This window comes from Pinus tabuliformis, chromosome 2_1, assembly GCF_031772625.1.
Source record: "Pinus tabuliformis cultivar Carrire ecotype Pingquan chromosome 2_1, CPIR1, whole genome shotgun sequence".
NCBI lineage: Eukaryota > Viridiplantae > Streptophyta > Pinopsida > Pinales > Pinaceae > Pinus > Pinus tabuliformis.
In genome coordinates this window covers 43,636,653-43,652,365 of record NC_142299.1, presented here as the reverse complement: position 1 = coordinate 43,652,365, position 15,713 = coordinate 43,636,653, and positions in this window count along the sequence as shown.

Here is a 15,713-nt window from a genome sequence, read left to right as displayed (position 1 = left end):
AACTTGGACTTTTTGTAAGGCTCCAACCTCCAGAGCACCAACCCTGTCTTGTCAAGGCACCAACCTTGGATTTAGGAGCATCAAATCCCAAGACACCAATCCTTCGAGTTCTGAGGCACCAACCCCAAGGGCTCCAAGCCTCTACTGTCTGGATCTGTTTGGTAGTAATTCTCTGCTCCCAACCCTGCTGGACCTACGACTTACTTTTGTCCTCTTGCTTCTTCCATGTCTACCAGACCTTCGGCTTCTTTTGTTTCTTACAGTTCGCCAACCTATAAACTTTCCTTGTTCTCTGTTATATATGCCTGATACCCTTGACCTTTGGCTTCCTTTTTGCTCGCTTGCTCTCCGGCTTCCTTTGTGCTCGCTCTTCGGCTTCCTCTTTCTCTTCGAGTTCACCAATACTCAAAGGACACATTCATTCGAAAGAGAGGCCGTATTACAAAAGTGTTGCATATTAAAACTATATCAGAGTGGCCCTTTTTAATATTCATACAATAAACATTAATTGTTCACGGAAATCACATCACAAGAGAGGTTATACCCATATTGGAGACCCCATGTGCCACGTCATTCCTTTAATCGCAATCGCAGCTTCTGGAGGTCTTTTACAAGTCATGCCCATAACATACTCTGTCCTCCAAACAGATTGCAAATAGCCACACACCAAATGTTCAAGTCTTAGTTTTTATGCTTCAATCCATATTTAGTTGTCTCCACAGTCATAATTAAGAGGCCTTCATAATTCGAATCAAGAGAAAATGCCACTAAAATTGCTATCTTTCTTCATATCCAAGTTCCTTTGTATCTCTGTGCTTCTCCTTAAGTTACTGAGCTATATTCGACTGCACAACGTTCTCCTTTCTATAGTCTTTTTGATGAGCCATCTTTTCCTTGTGTTCTTGTAAAAGTTTCTGTAAGTTATCTCCACTAGCAGATTTTGATATCCAATCTGTGACTGTCTTTTAAATTCTTTTTGCTGATGGACATCCTTTTGCAATGCTTCAGTTTCGTTAGATGTTGTCAACTGCTCTCGCTTCAAGCTTCATTCCCAGATGTATCTATTTGTTTGAAGGTTGCCTCTATTTGTGTCCATAATTTACCTGTTCTCATATTAAATCCCTGAGTCGAGACATAAACTTCTGTAATAACAACAACATAGTTATTTTCCCTATTTCTCTAGTATTAGATGACCTTCTCTGCTGCTGCAATTTCTACTTAGTGATCAAATGGAAGACATCTTCAACAACAATCTAAAGAATAGTTAAGAGATCATGTTCTTCAATGTAGAGCTCCTCAAAAATGATTTTTATCAAAGGATGATTGTTAATATGGCTCATCAAGGATTTCATAAGGACCCTTTTATGAATAGCTTCTACAATAATGATCAAGAATCACAGGCTCCCCCTAACTGTATGCATCATCTCTTTTGGCAGATTCTTCCCATCAAATGCTTAGATTGTCGAAGATTAGGCCAATAACATGTGTTGTTGGCTGGAGAGTTGAAGGGAGTTTCGAATTGTATTTGCTTCCTTCTCCATGCTTGTGTAACTTTCTTTTCTGACATAGTTCTAGCTTGAGAAGGTGCCCAAATCAAGTTACAATTACGTGCCATATGACAAATGTTATGACACTTGAAGCATTCTATGTTGTTCATGAATAAGAATTCATGACTTCTTTTTGCGAACTTGCTTCTCGGAGATTTATGGGGATCATTATAAGCCCTACAGTGTTTTGCCATGTGTCCAAAGTTTGTACAAGCATAACAATAACCAAGAAATAAACTTTGGTACCTGGGAGATGGAGATTTCCTTGATGTACTTCTGAAGTCTTTTTGCCTTGAGATCCTTTGATGATAACCATTGCTTCTCGCATCCTTGACATCATCTACATTTCTTCTTGGAGCGGGATTTCTTCCATTGTTGCCTTGACTCTTCTCCTTGCCTTTGCTGGATACCATGCTAGAACTGGGAGCATCAACATTTCTTTCTGACTTCCTCATATCCTTGTTGTTTTAAGCATTATTATTCTTTCTTGAGGATTCACCTGCATACCCAAGGCCTAATTTATCAACGGACATCTTTGATGGCTGAGCATGTCATCCAAGGCTTGAGAGCTCTTCAAGATTTTGTCCATTCCTTCAACCTTTTTCCTGAGGAAGACAATCTCTTCTTCCAATCTTTCACAATAATTATTCTTCTTATCAAGTTGTTTCTCAATTTCTTCCTTGATACGAGTAGCTTCATTTGCTTCTATTTTAAGGGAGATGATATCTGACTTTATTTTCCTTTGCTAGACTGCTCTCCATTTCTTCCTTGATCCTTGTAGCTTTACATGTTTCGGCCTTGAGAAGGTTGATGTTAGATTTTAATTTGAATATTTCTCTATCCTTTGCCTTTAGTTGACATATCATGGTGTTTCTCTCCTTTTCTGCTTCATCAACCTGTCCTTCTATGATTGCCAATGCTTCCATTGTCTTCTCAGCTCCTTGTGCTAACTTTCTTGCTTCTTGTAGTTGAGATTTGAGAGAGGAGACCTCTACCTTGTACTGACCAATATCTTCTTCAAGTTTGTTCAATCTCTTGTGCCTTTGTTCAAGTTGACTTGACAAGGTATCTTCCCGTTTATTTGCTTTATCCAATTGATTTGTCATGGATATGACTTCTTCATGATGATTTCTTTTGCTTTGATGAAATTCCTTCTTAAGCTTGGCAAGCTCTTCATACCTTTCTTGTACTTGAAGCTTGACAAGATAAACTTTCTTCCTTGTTTGGTCTTGGTCACCAACTAGTTCTTTCTACTTAAGTTCCTCGTTTTCCTTTTTCAAATTGATAATATCTTCCATGGCAGCCATAAGTTTAGCGAGGAGATCTTCTACAAAATCTTTTTCATTCTCTTCATCTTCTAGGTCTTCTTTAGATTTGATGTCATCATTCTCATTTTTAGCTTCTATGATGGGTTTTGGATTTCCTTCTTGGTTTCCATCATCTTCTTGACTGGTGGTCATGGTCAATGCTCCTTTTGAGTGAAGGTCATGACGTTTGTCCCATATACTCTTTGCTGACGAACATTTTCCTAAGTTGTTCTTTATAGAATCAGGTAGCCCATTCAAGATTGCCTTCATTGCTTTTGCATTGTACTCCTTGGATTCTTCATCCATCATGCTATCAACAATCACTGATTTCCAAATTTCAGTGCCTTGATTCTTTAAGAAATTCCTCATTTTTGCTTCCCATATATTAAAGTTTCCATTGAACCATGGAGCCTTCTCAAATTGATTGTCTTCTATTTCAGTGGTAGAGGGAGACACATCTTTAGGAGGATTGGAGACTTTCTTCCTTGGCTTCGCCATTTGTGTTCTAAAGATCAACCTTCAAGCTGTTAGGCTTTGAGTGAAGGTACTGGCTCCGATACCAATTGTTGGAAATACTAGGGGGGGTGAATCAATATTTCTTTTCAATTGTTATTTTTAGCAGTTAAATCATGTATATTTAGAACACAAAAATGAATAATAGGAATAAATGATTTTATTCATATAATCTTTATAGTAAATCAGATACAATATATATAAGGCTTCAGTCTGTTGCCAAGCACCAACTTGGTATTTTGTGAGGCTCCAACCTCTAGGGCACCAACCCTGTCTTGTCAAGGCAGCAACTTTGGATTTAGGAGCACCAACTCCAAGGACATCAATCCTTCCAATTCTGAGGCACCAACCCCTATCTTATGAAGGCATGTTTGATAGTAATTCTATGCTCCCAAAATCTTCTTTAGTGAATTCTGTCAATTTACATCTTCACTGTAGTCTCCATGCTACAACATCAATGACAACCTGTCTTCATATGAAGGAGTCTTCACAACTCTTCATATTGTCCACACAAAGTCTGAAAAGTTATCTCATGATGATCTCAAATAGGCATCATGATCTTCAATAATGTTTCCAAGATTTGTTGAAGATTTCCAACAAGATATCTAGGCTAAGCCTCAAGGTATGCATAAAAACAATTCTTTGTTTTCAAGCCTCTGTTTTTATTGTTGCAATAACTGCTTTAGAAGTGATTGTCGCGGTATCTTACTTCCAAATAACATACTTACAAATAATTCAACGTTGGCATCGTCTACTGCTCCCTTCAACTAATGACTGATGAAATCTTACTTGACTAGTCCGAGGTCAAACAGATCTTCATCTTCCGCTGGCTGTTCGGCTTCCTTCTGTCCTGTTGAACCTTCGACTTTCTTCTATCCTGCTGAACATTCGACTTTCTTCTGTCCTGCTGGACCTTTAGCCTCCTTCTATCCTGCTGGAACTTTAGCCTTTTTCTTTTTCTGTTTTTTTGGACCTATGGCATACTCTATTTCCTCCAGTTCTCCAATTGTGAACTTTTCCTTGTTCTCTGTAATAGATGCTCTGATATGCCCTGACCTTTGGCTTCCTTTTTCACTTGCTTGATCTTTGGCTTCCTCTTCGCTCGCTCAACCTTTTGGCTTCCTTCTTTGATCGCTTGATCTTCGGCTTCCTCTACACTCACTCGACCTTCTTCGCTCGCTTGATCTTCGGTTTCCTCTATCTCTTCGAGTTCACCAATACTCAAAAGACACGTTCATTTGGAAGGGAGGCCAAATTACAATAGTGTTGCATATTGAAATTATATCAGGGAGGGGCCCTTTCATCTATAGACTTAATTATTCATGAAAATTGCATTACAAGAGAGATTATACCCACATTGGAGATCCCACGTGCCAAGTCAATCCTTTAATCGCAATCACAACTTTCAGAGGTCTTGTACAAGTCGTGCCCATAACATACTCTGTCCTCCAATAATAACATCATCGATCTTCACATATTAACATAGTTAAAACCATATAATGGGTGGTCCCACCAGCAACATCATCACCTTAATTGCAATTGCAGTTCTTTGGAGGTTTCACATTCCACTACTGCCGACGAAATGGATGCGATATGATATTAAACAGTCGTCAATAGATCCATCGGGTCCATAGCTCCATCACAATCAACGATCTGTCGGGTTCACAAGTCTTATCGCAATCGCAGTTTACCATTGTTACATTTCTTCAAGACTTGCGATATGCGATAGATGCGATATTTCTTTAAGACGTATCATAATGGTGCAGCCGGTCTGCATACATATCGCAATTGGTAGATTTCAATATGGCAAGGCTTTAAAAGAGGCTTGCGATGTGGCGGATGCAATATCATATTAAGGGCTATTACTATAACCTGTTCGGGTCCGCATGTATTATCGCAATCGAGGTTTTGATGTGACAATAGCTTTAAAAGGACTTGCAATGTGGTAGATGCGATGTTGTATTATGACATATTGTAATGGTCCCGTGGATCCGTATATATATTGCAATCATAGATTTCAAGTGGCATTCCTTTATGATACATGACTTCCAATGTGGATGCGATATAACATTAAATCATGCTGTAATGGTGTAACGGGTCCATAATAATATCGCAATCACAGTTTTTAATGTGACATCCATTTATGAACTGTGATGTGAAGGTTCCGATACACGTGGATGCAATATTACAATAGGGAAATTTATAATGGAGCGATCAGGTCCACACCTTATATCGCAGTCGGGGGATTCAATGTGACAAGCTTTTCATAACTTGCGAGGCAGTATTCCAATAAGCTTCTTTTGATAGCTCAACCAGGTCCACAACTTTATCATAAACGACGGTTTGCGGGACTTCACAAGTGCGGGACTTCATGAGTGCGGGACTTGAGTCATACTTTCCTACCCCCGCTCTTCCGATAGTTGTTGCTCCTATTGGCTCTTTCCTCGATGCGTGTTCCTCTTTGCTCCTTCAGATGAATTCTTCCTATCAATTCTTCTTGGGCATATATTACATGTGATACTCTCGATATGGCTCCTCCGATGTTAACTCCTCTGATATGTTGGCTGGTCCAATATTTCATGTGATTTCTCTGATATGGCTCTTACTCTTGAGCATATGCGATATTTTAATAAGAACAGTTTGTAACAGACTCTTACTCATGGCTTGGCTTTCCTGTCGCTTCTCTTCACTCTTCCGATAGCTGTTCTTTCGATGATGTGTTTCTCTTTTTGGCTCTTTCCTCTTATGGTTTGGCTTCATAGTGGCTTTCGATAAACTGCTTCCGATGACCTCTTCCGATAGCTCTTCTTTGATTGCTCCTGTTCTTGACTTCCAATGGCTTCCAATGTCTTTCTAATGGCTTCCCTGATGGCTTTGCTCCTTGGCTTCTTGCTCCTATTTCTTCATGGATCTGCTATGCTTCTCCTTGGCTTCATATCATCATTTAGTATCCTAGAATATTGCCATATTTCCATATTGCAATCACAGTTTTCAAGTGGCATTCCTTTGTGATACATAACTTCCAATGTGGATGCGATATACTATTAAATCATGTTATGATAGTGTAGCAGGTCCACAATAATATCACAATCGCAATTATTAATGTGACATCCATTTATGAATTGCGATATGAAAGTTCCAATGGGCAGATGCAACATTAATTTAAGATGTATTATAATGGCGCAGTAGGTCCACAGTGTTTGCGAGACTTAGACTGGCACAAGGATTAAAAACCAACCTTAACCCCTGCAGTTGACCGCAATCTAAGGGTTGACTTATGAGATCGATGGCTAGGATTGAGTGCGGGACTTTAGCCGTACTTTCCTACCCCTACTCTTCCGATAGTAGTTGCTCCTGTTAGCTCTTTATTCCTATGACTTCTGATACTGCTCCAATAGCTCTTCTCTTCTTTGATATTCTCTGCTCTGCTCTGATATTCTCTGCTCTACTCTGATATTCTCCGCTCTGATATTCTTTGATATTTCATGTTAACTCCTCCGATAACACTGTTTATGCACCTCAGCCGATGTGTTCATCTTTGCTTCTTGTGGCTTCCAATGGCTTCCCTGATGGCTTTTCTCCTCACTCTTACACTTTGGCTTCATGATGGCTTCTCGCTCTTGCTCCTTCACATATTTGCTCTGCTTCTCCTTGGTTTCATATCATCATTTAGTATCTAGAATATTGCCATATTGACCTCAATGACAATCTAGATCAACAATCTACCCCTTTGCCATTGATGGAAATATTCTTCTCTCCCCCTTTGAAATTAGTGGCAAAGGAGTGCCCAAGGACTCCCCTTGTCGAACTTCTCCCCTTGCCATGCAACATCTTTATGAATCAACTTAAAGTGATGCTAAAGAAATAACCCCCATCTTTTGACGAAGATGTTCAAATGCTTCTCAAGGAAGAGGTTTTGTGAAAATAACAACTATCTGCGCCTTAGTATTGATATATTCCAAGATGATGTTTTGTCCAGCTACTTGTTCACAAAGGAAATGATACTTGATTGGTATATGTTTGGTCTTTGAGTGCATCACTGGATTTTTGTTGAGGCTGATAGCTCTTGTGTTATCACAATAGATGGTGATTGGTTGATTTGTACCTATGTTGACATCTTTCAGAGCTTCCTTCATCCATAATATTTGAGTACAACAATCTGCGGAAGCTATATACTCGGCTTCAGCCGTAGATAGTGATTTGAATGTCTGTTTTTTGCTGAGCCAGGATACTAGACAATCTCCCAGGAAGAATGCATTTCCACTAGTACTTTTTCAATCATCGACACTTCCGGCCCAATCAGCATCGATGTATGCAGTCACAATAAGAGTTGAGCTCTTAGGGTACCAAAGACCTAAATCAGGAGTTCCTTTCAACTATCTGAGAATTCTTTTTTATAGCCAACAAATGGGATTGTTTAGGGGTTGATTGAAGCCTTCCCACCATTCCTATGCTTGCATAATGTCGGGTCTCGTAGCTGTTAAGTATAGAAGGGCTCCAATTTTTGACCTATAATGAGTTGCATCTACTGGAGGGGAGTCATCATCTTTTCTTAATTTGCAATCTGTGGTCATAGGTGTGCTCATGGGTGCACAATCTTCCATTCCATATCTTTTAAGCATGTCTTTAAGATATTTGGCTTGAGATATGAACATGCCTGCCATGGTTTGAGATACTTGTAGTCCAAGGAAGTAAGATAACTCTCCTATCATCAATATCTCGAACTCTTTTGACATATTTTGAGCAAACTCATGGCTCATCTCATCATTATTACTAGCAAAAATCAGATCATCAACATAGACAAGTGTGACTAGTAACTTATCCTCATTCGTCTTTATGTAGAGATTACTTCCTGCCACCCCCTTCTTGAAGCCTTATTGTTGTAGATAGTGATCCAATCTTGCGTACCAAGCTCTAGGAGCTTTTTTCAACCCATATAATGCTTTTTTCAACTTACAAATAAAGTCTTTTCCTTCTGCTAGATTAAACCCTTCTGGTTGCTCCATGTATACTTCTTCCTTGAGTTCCCCATTCAGAAATTCTAATTTTACATCCATTTGATAGATTTTAAATCCTTTCGAGCAAGAGAATGTCAAGAACATCTTGATAGCTTCCACACGAGCTACAGTTGCAAAGGTTTCTTCAAAGTCAATTCCTTCAATTTGTGAATAGCCTTTACAAAAAGGCTTGCCTTATTTCTGATGATTTTTCTATCTTCATTCATTTTGTTTTTGAATACCCACTTGGTTCTAGTTATATTTTTATCCTTTGGATGAGGTACCAGTGCCCATGTCTCATTCTTCTCGATTTGAGACATTTCTTCTTCTATGGCTTTTACCCAATGAGGATCCTTACTTGCTTGAGTAAATGTTTCTGGTTCTATCATGGATAGGAGAGCAACAACATTTTTCTTTGGTGTACTTGTCATCCTTCTTCGGGTTTGCATCCCTTCATCTATATTTCCAATGATCTGCTCTTCTGGGTGATGTTTTTGGAGAAACTTCATCTTTGATGGAGTTTGAGATGATTCTTTTTCCTTGGGTTTTTCTTGATCTTTTTCTTCTTTTTCATATTCTTCTTCAATGAGAGGGTCAACTTCATGTTCTTCAATTTCTTTTTCTAGGAGGTCTTCATCAATCTTCACATCAATGCTTTCCACTATTTTCCGTAGTTGATTATTGTATCACTTGTAGGCTTTGCTTCTTGTAGAATATCCAAGGAAGATCCCTTCGTCAAACCAAGAATCAAATTTTCCTGATGAGCCATTATTGATTTTTATGAAGCACTTGCTTCCAAAAATCTTGAAGTATTTTACTGAAGCAGGTCTTCCTTTCCATAATTCATAAGGAGTCTTCTCATTATTTGGTCTTAATTGATTTCGATTCAAGGTATAGACAACTATCCCGACTGCTTCTCTCCAGAATTTTGGCTGCAAGTCAGCTGCTATTCACATTGTTCTTGCCATTTATTGAATTGTTTGGTTTCTTCTTTCAACTACCCCATTTTGCTTGGGTGTTATGGCAATAGAGATTTCTCTTTCGATTCCATGTACTTTACAAAATTCATCAAATTATTTTGATGTGAATTCTCCCCATCTATCTATTCTAAGACACTTAATCTTAGAGTCCTTTTCATTTTCTACAAGAGCTTTAAGATTCTTAAAACACTCAAATGCTTCGGATTTATATTTTATGAAATATACCCACATCATTCTAGTATAGTCATCAACAAATAAAGCAAAGTACCTTTCTCCTTGGAGTGCCAGAGTTCTAGTTGGTCCACATAAATCAGCATGGATGATCTCCAAAGGCTTTGATGTAGAAAACTCCTTGGTCTTGTGGTTGGTTCTAGTTTTCTTTCCATGTTGACATGGACCACATACTCCTTGATTAGGCTTGAATAACTTTGGGATGTCTTGTACTGCATTAATCTTGCTGATATTGATCAAGTTGTTGAAGCTTGCATGTCTAAGTCGCTTGTGCCACAACCAACTTTCATCTGTTTGACTTAAGTAACATTTATCTTCTTGAATTTGGTTCAGAATGTAGCAGTTGTCTGGTGCTCTAACCCCTTTTGCCACAACTTCCCCTGAAGAAGAGTTTCTTATTTCATAGTCTTTAGTGCTAAAGACAACATTATGTCCTTGATCACAGATTTGGATAACACTCAGGAGATTATGTTTGAGCCCATTTACTAGCAAAGCATTTTGAGCTTTTCCTTTTCCATTAATAAGGGTAACAGTTCATTTTCTAGAAATTTTGGCAGATCCACTTCCAAAGGATACATTTCCTTCCTTTTTGTTCAATGAGACAAACTTCCTTTTGTCCCATGTCATGTGTCTGGAGCACCCACTATCCACACACCAATGATTTTCATCACTATGAGCACATAGAACTAGGCCACATTTATCCGTGTTGGGATTCTCATTTTTTTCTTTTCTTCTTTTGAGGGGGCAATTTTGTTCATCTGATTCTTCATTACTTCTATAGCACTTACTTTGGAGTCAAATTTGTCTGGGAGAGATCTTAAGACCTTTTGAACAACGGTGCTTTCTTCAATGTTTTCTTCCAATCCTTTAAGAGAGTTCACCACTTTGGCTACTCGGAAAAAGTATGATGCAATATCTTCTTCATCTTCCATTTTCAGACTTTCAAATTGCCTTCTATGAGTTTGAAGCTTTGCCTTCTTAACTTTGGAGTCCCTGTCGTATAAGCTAATTAGCTTATCCCATACTTCTTTGGCCAAGTTACAATTCATGACTTTTGTAAATTCAGAATCAATGATTCCACTAGTGATGGAGTTTAAGGCTTTTGCATTTGCAATGTAAGCTTTCCTTTCATCTTGATCTATTGGAAGAGTGGAAGGAGTTGTGTACTCATTTAAAACCGAATGCCAAACTTGAGGTCCAAGGGACATTAAGTAGTAGGACATTCTCTTTTTCCAAAAACCAAAATTTGTGCCATTGAACAAAGGAGGTCTTCCTGACACTTCTTGATTTCTCATCATGACTAAGAATCCTTCTTCAAGTTGTTAGGCTAATATGAAGAAGCTGGCTCTGATACCAATTGTTGGAAATACTGAGAGGGGAGGGTGAATCAGTATTTCTTTTCAATTGTTATTTTTCAGTTAAATCATTTATATTTAGAACACATAAATAAATAACAGGAATAAATGCTTTTATTAATATAATCTTTGCAATAAATCAAGTACAATGTATATAGGGCTTCAACTAGTTTCCAAGCACCAACTTGGACTTTTTGTGAGGCTCCAACCTCCAGAGCACCAACCCTGTCTTGTCAAGGCACCAACCTTGGATTTAGGAGCACCAACTCCTAGGACACCAATCCTTCCAGTTCTGAGGCACCAACCCCAAGGGCTCCAACCCTCTACTGTAAATTTTCTGGATCTGTTTGGTAGTAATTCTCTGCTCCCAACCCTGCTGGACCTACGACTTACTTTTGTCCTCCTGCTTCTTCCACGTCTACCAGACCTTTGGCTTCCTCTGTTTCTTACAGTTCACCAACCTGTAAACTTTCCTTGTTCTCTGTTATATATGCCTGATACCCCTGACCTTTGGCTTCCTTTTCGCTCGCTTGATCTTCAACTTCCTCTGCGCTCGCTCTTCGGCTTCCTCTGTCTCTTCGTGTTCACCAATACTCAAAGGACACATTCATTCGGAAGAGAGGTCGAATTACAAAAGTGTTGCATATTAAAACTATATCAGAGTGGCCCTTTTTAATATTCATACAATAAACATTAATTTTTCACGGAAATCACATCACAAGAGAGGTTATACCCATATTGGAGATCCCACATGCCACATCATTCCTTTAATCGCAATCACAGCTTCCGAAGGTCTTTTACAAGTCGTGCCCATAACATACTCTATCCTCCAATATCAACATCATCGATCTTCATATATCTACATAGTTAAAACCATACAATGGGTGGTCCCACCAGCCACATCATCACTTTAATCACAATCACAGTTTTTCGGAGGTTTGCACATAACACAATGATTCCACTTCTGTCAACAGAGTGGATGCGATGCAATCTTAAGCAGTTGTTAACAAACCCGTCAGGTCCACAACCTTATCGCAATTGGCGGTTTACCATCGTTACATTTCTTTAAGACTTGCAATATGCGACGAATGCGATATTCCAATAAGCTTCTTTTGATAACTCAATCGAGTCCACAACTTATATCGCAATCAACGATCGAGTTACAATATTTATCGCAATTGGCAGTCCGGCGGTGTCAACCCTTTTGAACTTTGCGATTCAACGAATGCGATATTTTAGTTAAGCCATGCTATAATGGTGTAGCAGGTCCACAATGCTATCACAATCACAATTTTCAAGTGGCATTCCTTTGAGATACATAACTTCCAATGCGGATGTGATATACTATTAAATCATGTTATGATGGTGTAGTGGGTCCACAATAATATCGCAATCGCAGTTATTAATGTGACATCCATTTATGAATTGCAATGTGAAAGTTCCAATGGGCAGATGCGATATTAATTTAAGATGTATTATAATGGCGCAACAGGTCCACAATTTTATCTCAATTAATGATTTGTAGGACTTCGACTAGCACAAAGATTAAAAGCTGGCCTTAACCCCCATAGTTGACCGCGATCTAAGGGTTGACTTATGAGATCGATGGCTAGGATTGAGTGTGGGACTTCAGCCGTAGTTTCCTACCCCCGCTCTTCCAATAGTCGTTGCTCTCGTTGGCTCTTTATTCCTATGACTTCCAATACTGCTCCGATAGCTCTTCTCTGCTCTGATAGCTCTGCTCTACTCTGATAGCTCTACTCTACTATGATATTCTCTGCTCTGATATTCTTTGATATTTCATGTTAACTCCTCCGTTAACACTGTTTGTGCACCTCCGCCGATGTGTTCCTCTTTACTTCTCGTGGCTTCCAATGGCTTCCCTGATGGCTTTTCTCCTCACTTTTCTGATCTTACACTTTGGCTTCATGATGGCTTCTTGCTCCTGTTTCTTGACAGATCTGCTTTGCTTCTCCTTGGCTTCATATCATCATTTAGTATCTAGAATATTGCCATATTGACATCAATGACAATCTAGATCAACATTGTTTTCATTCCATTTCCCTCATCGACCTCACAGCTTACCTCCTTTTGTATGCAACTCTATTCTTGCATTGTGTTTCTTTTTTCTTATTTTTTTAGCAAGACAAAAACACTGTATTTATATTGATATGTATAAACCAGTACATTTGTCCAAATATCATATACATCTTGGCATCTCCTCCATTTAGAAACATATACATCTGTGCATCACCTCCATATAGTTCTTGTCCACATGATATGTAAACATACAACTCTATCTCATCATCATAAAACAAGGAATATAGTAAGGAAGAGGATCATTGTTCCCATATAAAAGTACACATATATACTTCATCAGCATTAACTATAGTGATCCTAATAAATAGTATGGTAACCAAAATTACAAAAAACCAAAAATTAAAATAGTTAATAATATCCAACATATACATAATGCGAAAATGTAAAATATATATCCTATCAAGGGACGGGAAGAGTCCCCATATCCATTGTAATGCTGCCCACTCTTAACTCTATATGCATCCCATCCATAGTGTCCATTAGTCCCTTCCTTGACAACAAATCAACATTTTGATTGTGTTCCCCCCTAACGTGTTGAATCGAATAGCCATTATGAGAGCCCCATAAGGAGCCAATACGATTGAGCCATCCCTAAAGATGCAGTTGAGTGATATTACTATTCCCAAATATATGTTCAATGGTAGCCTTTCAGTCACCAAATATGTGAAATTCAAAATTTGTAAAATTCACATACCTCATTTCTGAGTGGCTCCTGAAGACAAAGTGTGTTATATATATCTGCCACCACAACACAGTCAGAATTCATCTTACCCCACTAGGTAATCCTGTCGCGTCCATACTCCCTTCCAATGCCCGACCACCGCAACTCCGATCGTATATGTTCCCACTCCCCAGCTAGAATGTTATCCAAGCCCATCTCATCTGTCATGTACCATATGAGAAATATTACATTCCATGCAGAGATTACCTGATTCCAATAGAATATCCCCGCCTTGTGAAAGAACTGAATCCTTCGAGATAGGGAGTTCATTATTAAATCGAGAATGTAATCATGTCCAATCAGAGTCTGGTGTCCCGAACCAAAAGCCCAACAAATGTTCTGTAGGAAACAATGATTGATTTTCCTAAAGCTTTGCCAAATAGCCAACCCCAAAGTAGTCCCAATAAGATCCCAACGCACCCATACAAAAAAATATTGGTCCTTTAAATAATTATGTTTTAAAATATTACTCCATGTTAGATTTTAAGCTTCTGTGGTAGTTTTTTGCAGTGGCATGATCCGGAATATCCACAGTTTCATGTTCATTCTGTTGACGTTTCCATCATCAGGACAATTAGATGTACTCCATATGCCTCTGCCGAAAATGCCCTGCCATAATGCCTTTTGTAATAGTGCCCCCCAAAATGCCTCAAATCTAGGATACCCCACCCCCCATCCTCTTTGGAATGGTAATATTGGCAAGCTTTGTCAAATGGTATTTTTGCTTGGTAATACCCTAGTCCAGATATAGTGTGCCATGATATTATTCAGCTTCTTAATGATTGCAACCAGAATATAATATAAGTGTGCCCAGTACACACCCAGTTGTGTAATCACAAATTGCGCAAGAGTAATGCGTCCCCCTAGTGAGAGACATCTATTCTCCCAACACGAAATCCTTTTGTAGTACCAATCCACCAGCCACATCCAATCTATAATTCTGTATTTGTTGGGTTTTATGTTATATCCCAAATATTTCAATCCTCCCTCCAAAGAAGTCGCACCGATATCAAATATATCCTTAATGTACTCAATATCCTCCTGAGCGCAACTACCATACATGATAATTGATTTTAGTAGATTCATATAGAGCCTCAAATCCCTCTTGAATTTGTCAAATATATATGATAAAGCCCTCCACGCGATCCTATTAATCATGCCCATAATCAATACATCATCCACGAAAAAATTATGGGATATCTTTATATTGCAGACCATATCCAATGGAACGAACATGCCAGTCACTACAACCTATTTAATATGTACATTTAGACCATCCATGGCCAATATAAAAAGTAAAGAGGATAGGGAACAACCTTGTTTGAGTCCATGGCCTTCCGTGAAGAAATTGGTGGGAATTCCATTGATTAAAACAAAAAATCGCACATTTGTAATACAAGCCATAATCCACTCTGAATTCCTGGCATGTAATCCAATTTTGTTTAAAACCATCCTCAAGTATCCCCAGTCAAGACAATCATATGCCTTTTGGAGATCAACCTTCATGATAACAGCATTTAGTTTTCTGATATGCATGGTATGTAAGCATTCTTGAGCAATGGCAATAGCATCCTAGATTTGCCTATTTTGTAGAAAACCAAATTTCTTAGGCGATATACATTTGGAAAGAATAAGCTTCATTCTGCCAGCAATAGTCTTAGAAATAATCTTACAAATAAGATTACATGGAGAAATTAGCCTAAAATACAAAAAGGTCCGAGTGGAAAACCCCTTTGGGATGACAGCAATGTAAGTTGAATTTATATGAGGATGGATATAGCCTCATATTCTTGACTCCTCGACCATTGCCAATATGTCCCCCTCGAATAAGTTGAAAAAATGTGTAAATAATTCAATAGTCCATTCATCTAGACTTGGATATTTATCCTTCTTGAAATATTTAAGGATCCCCAAAATTTCCACCCCAGTAACTTCTTTGTATAGCTCCTCATTTGCATCATC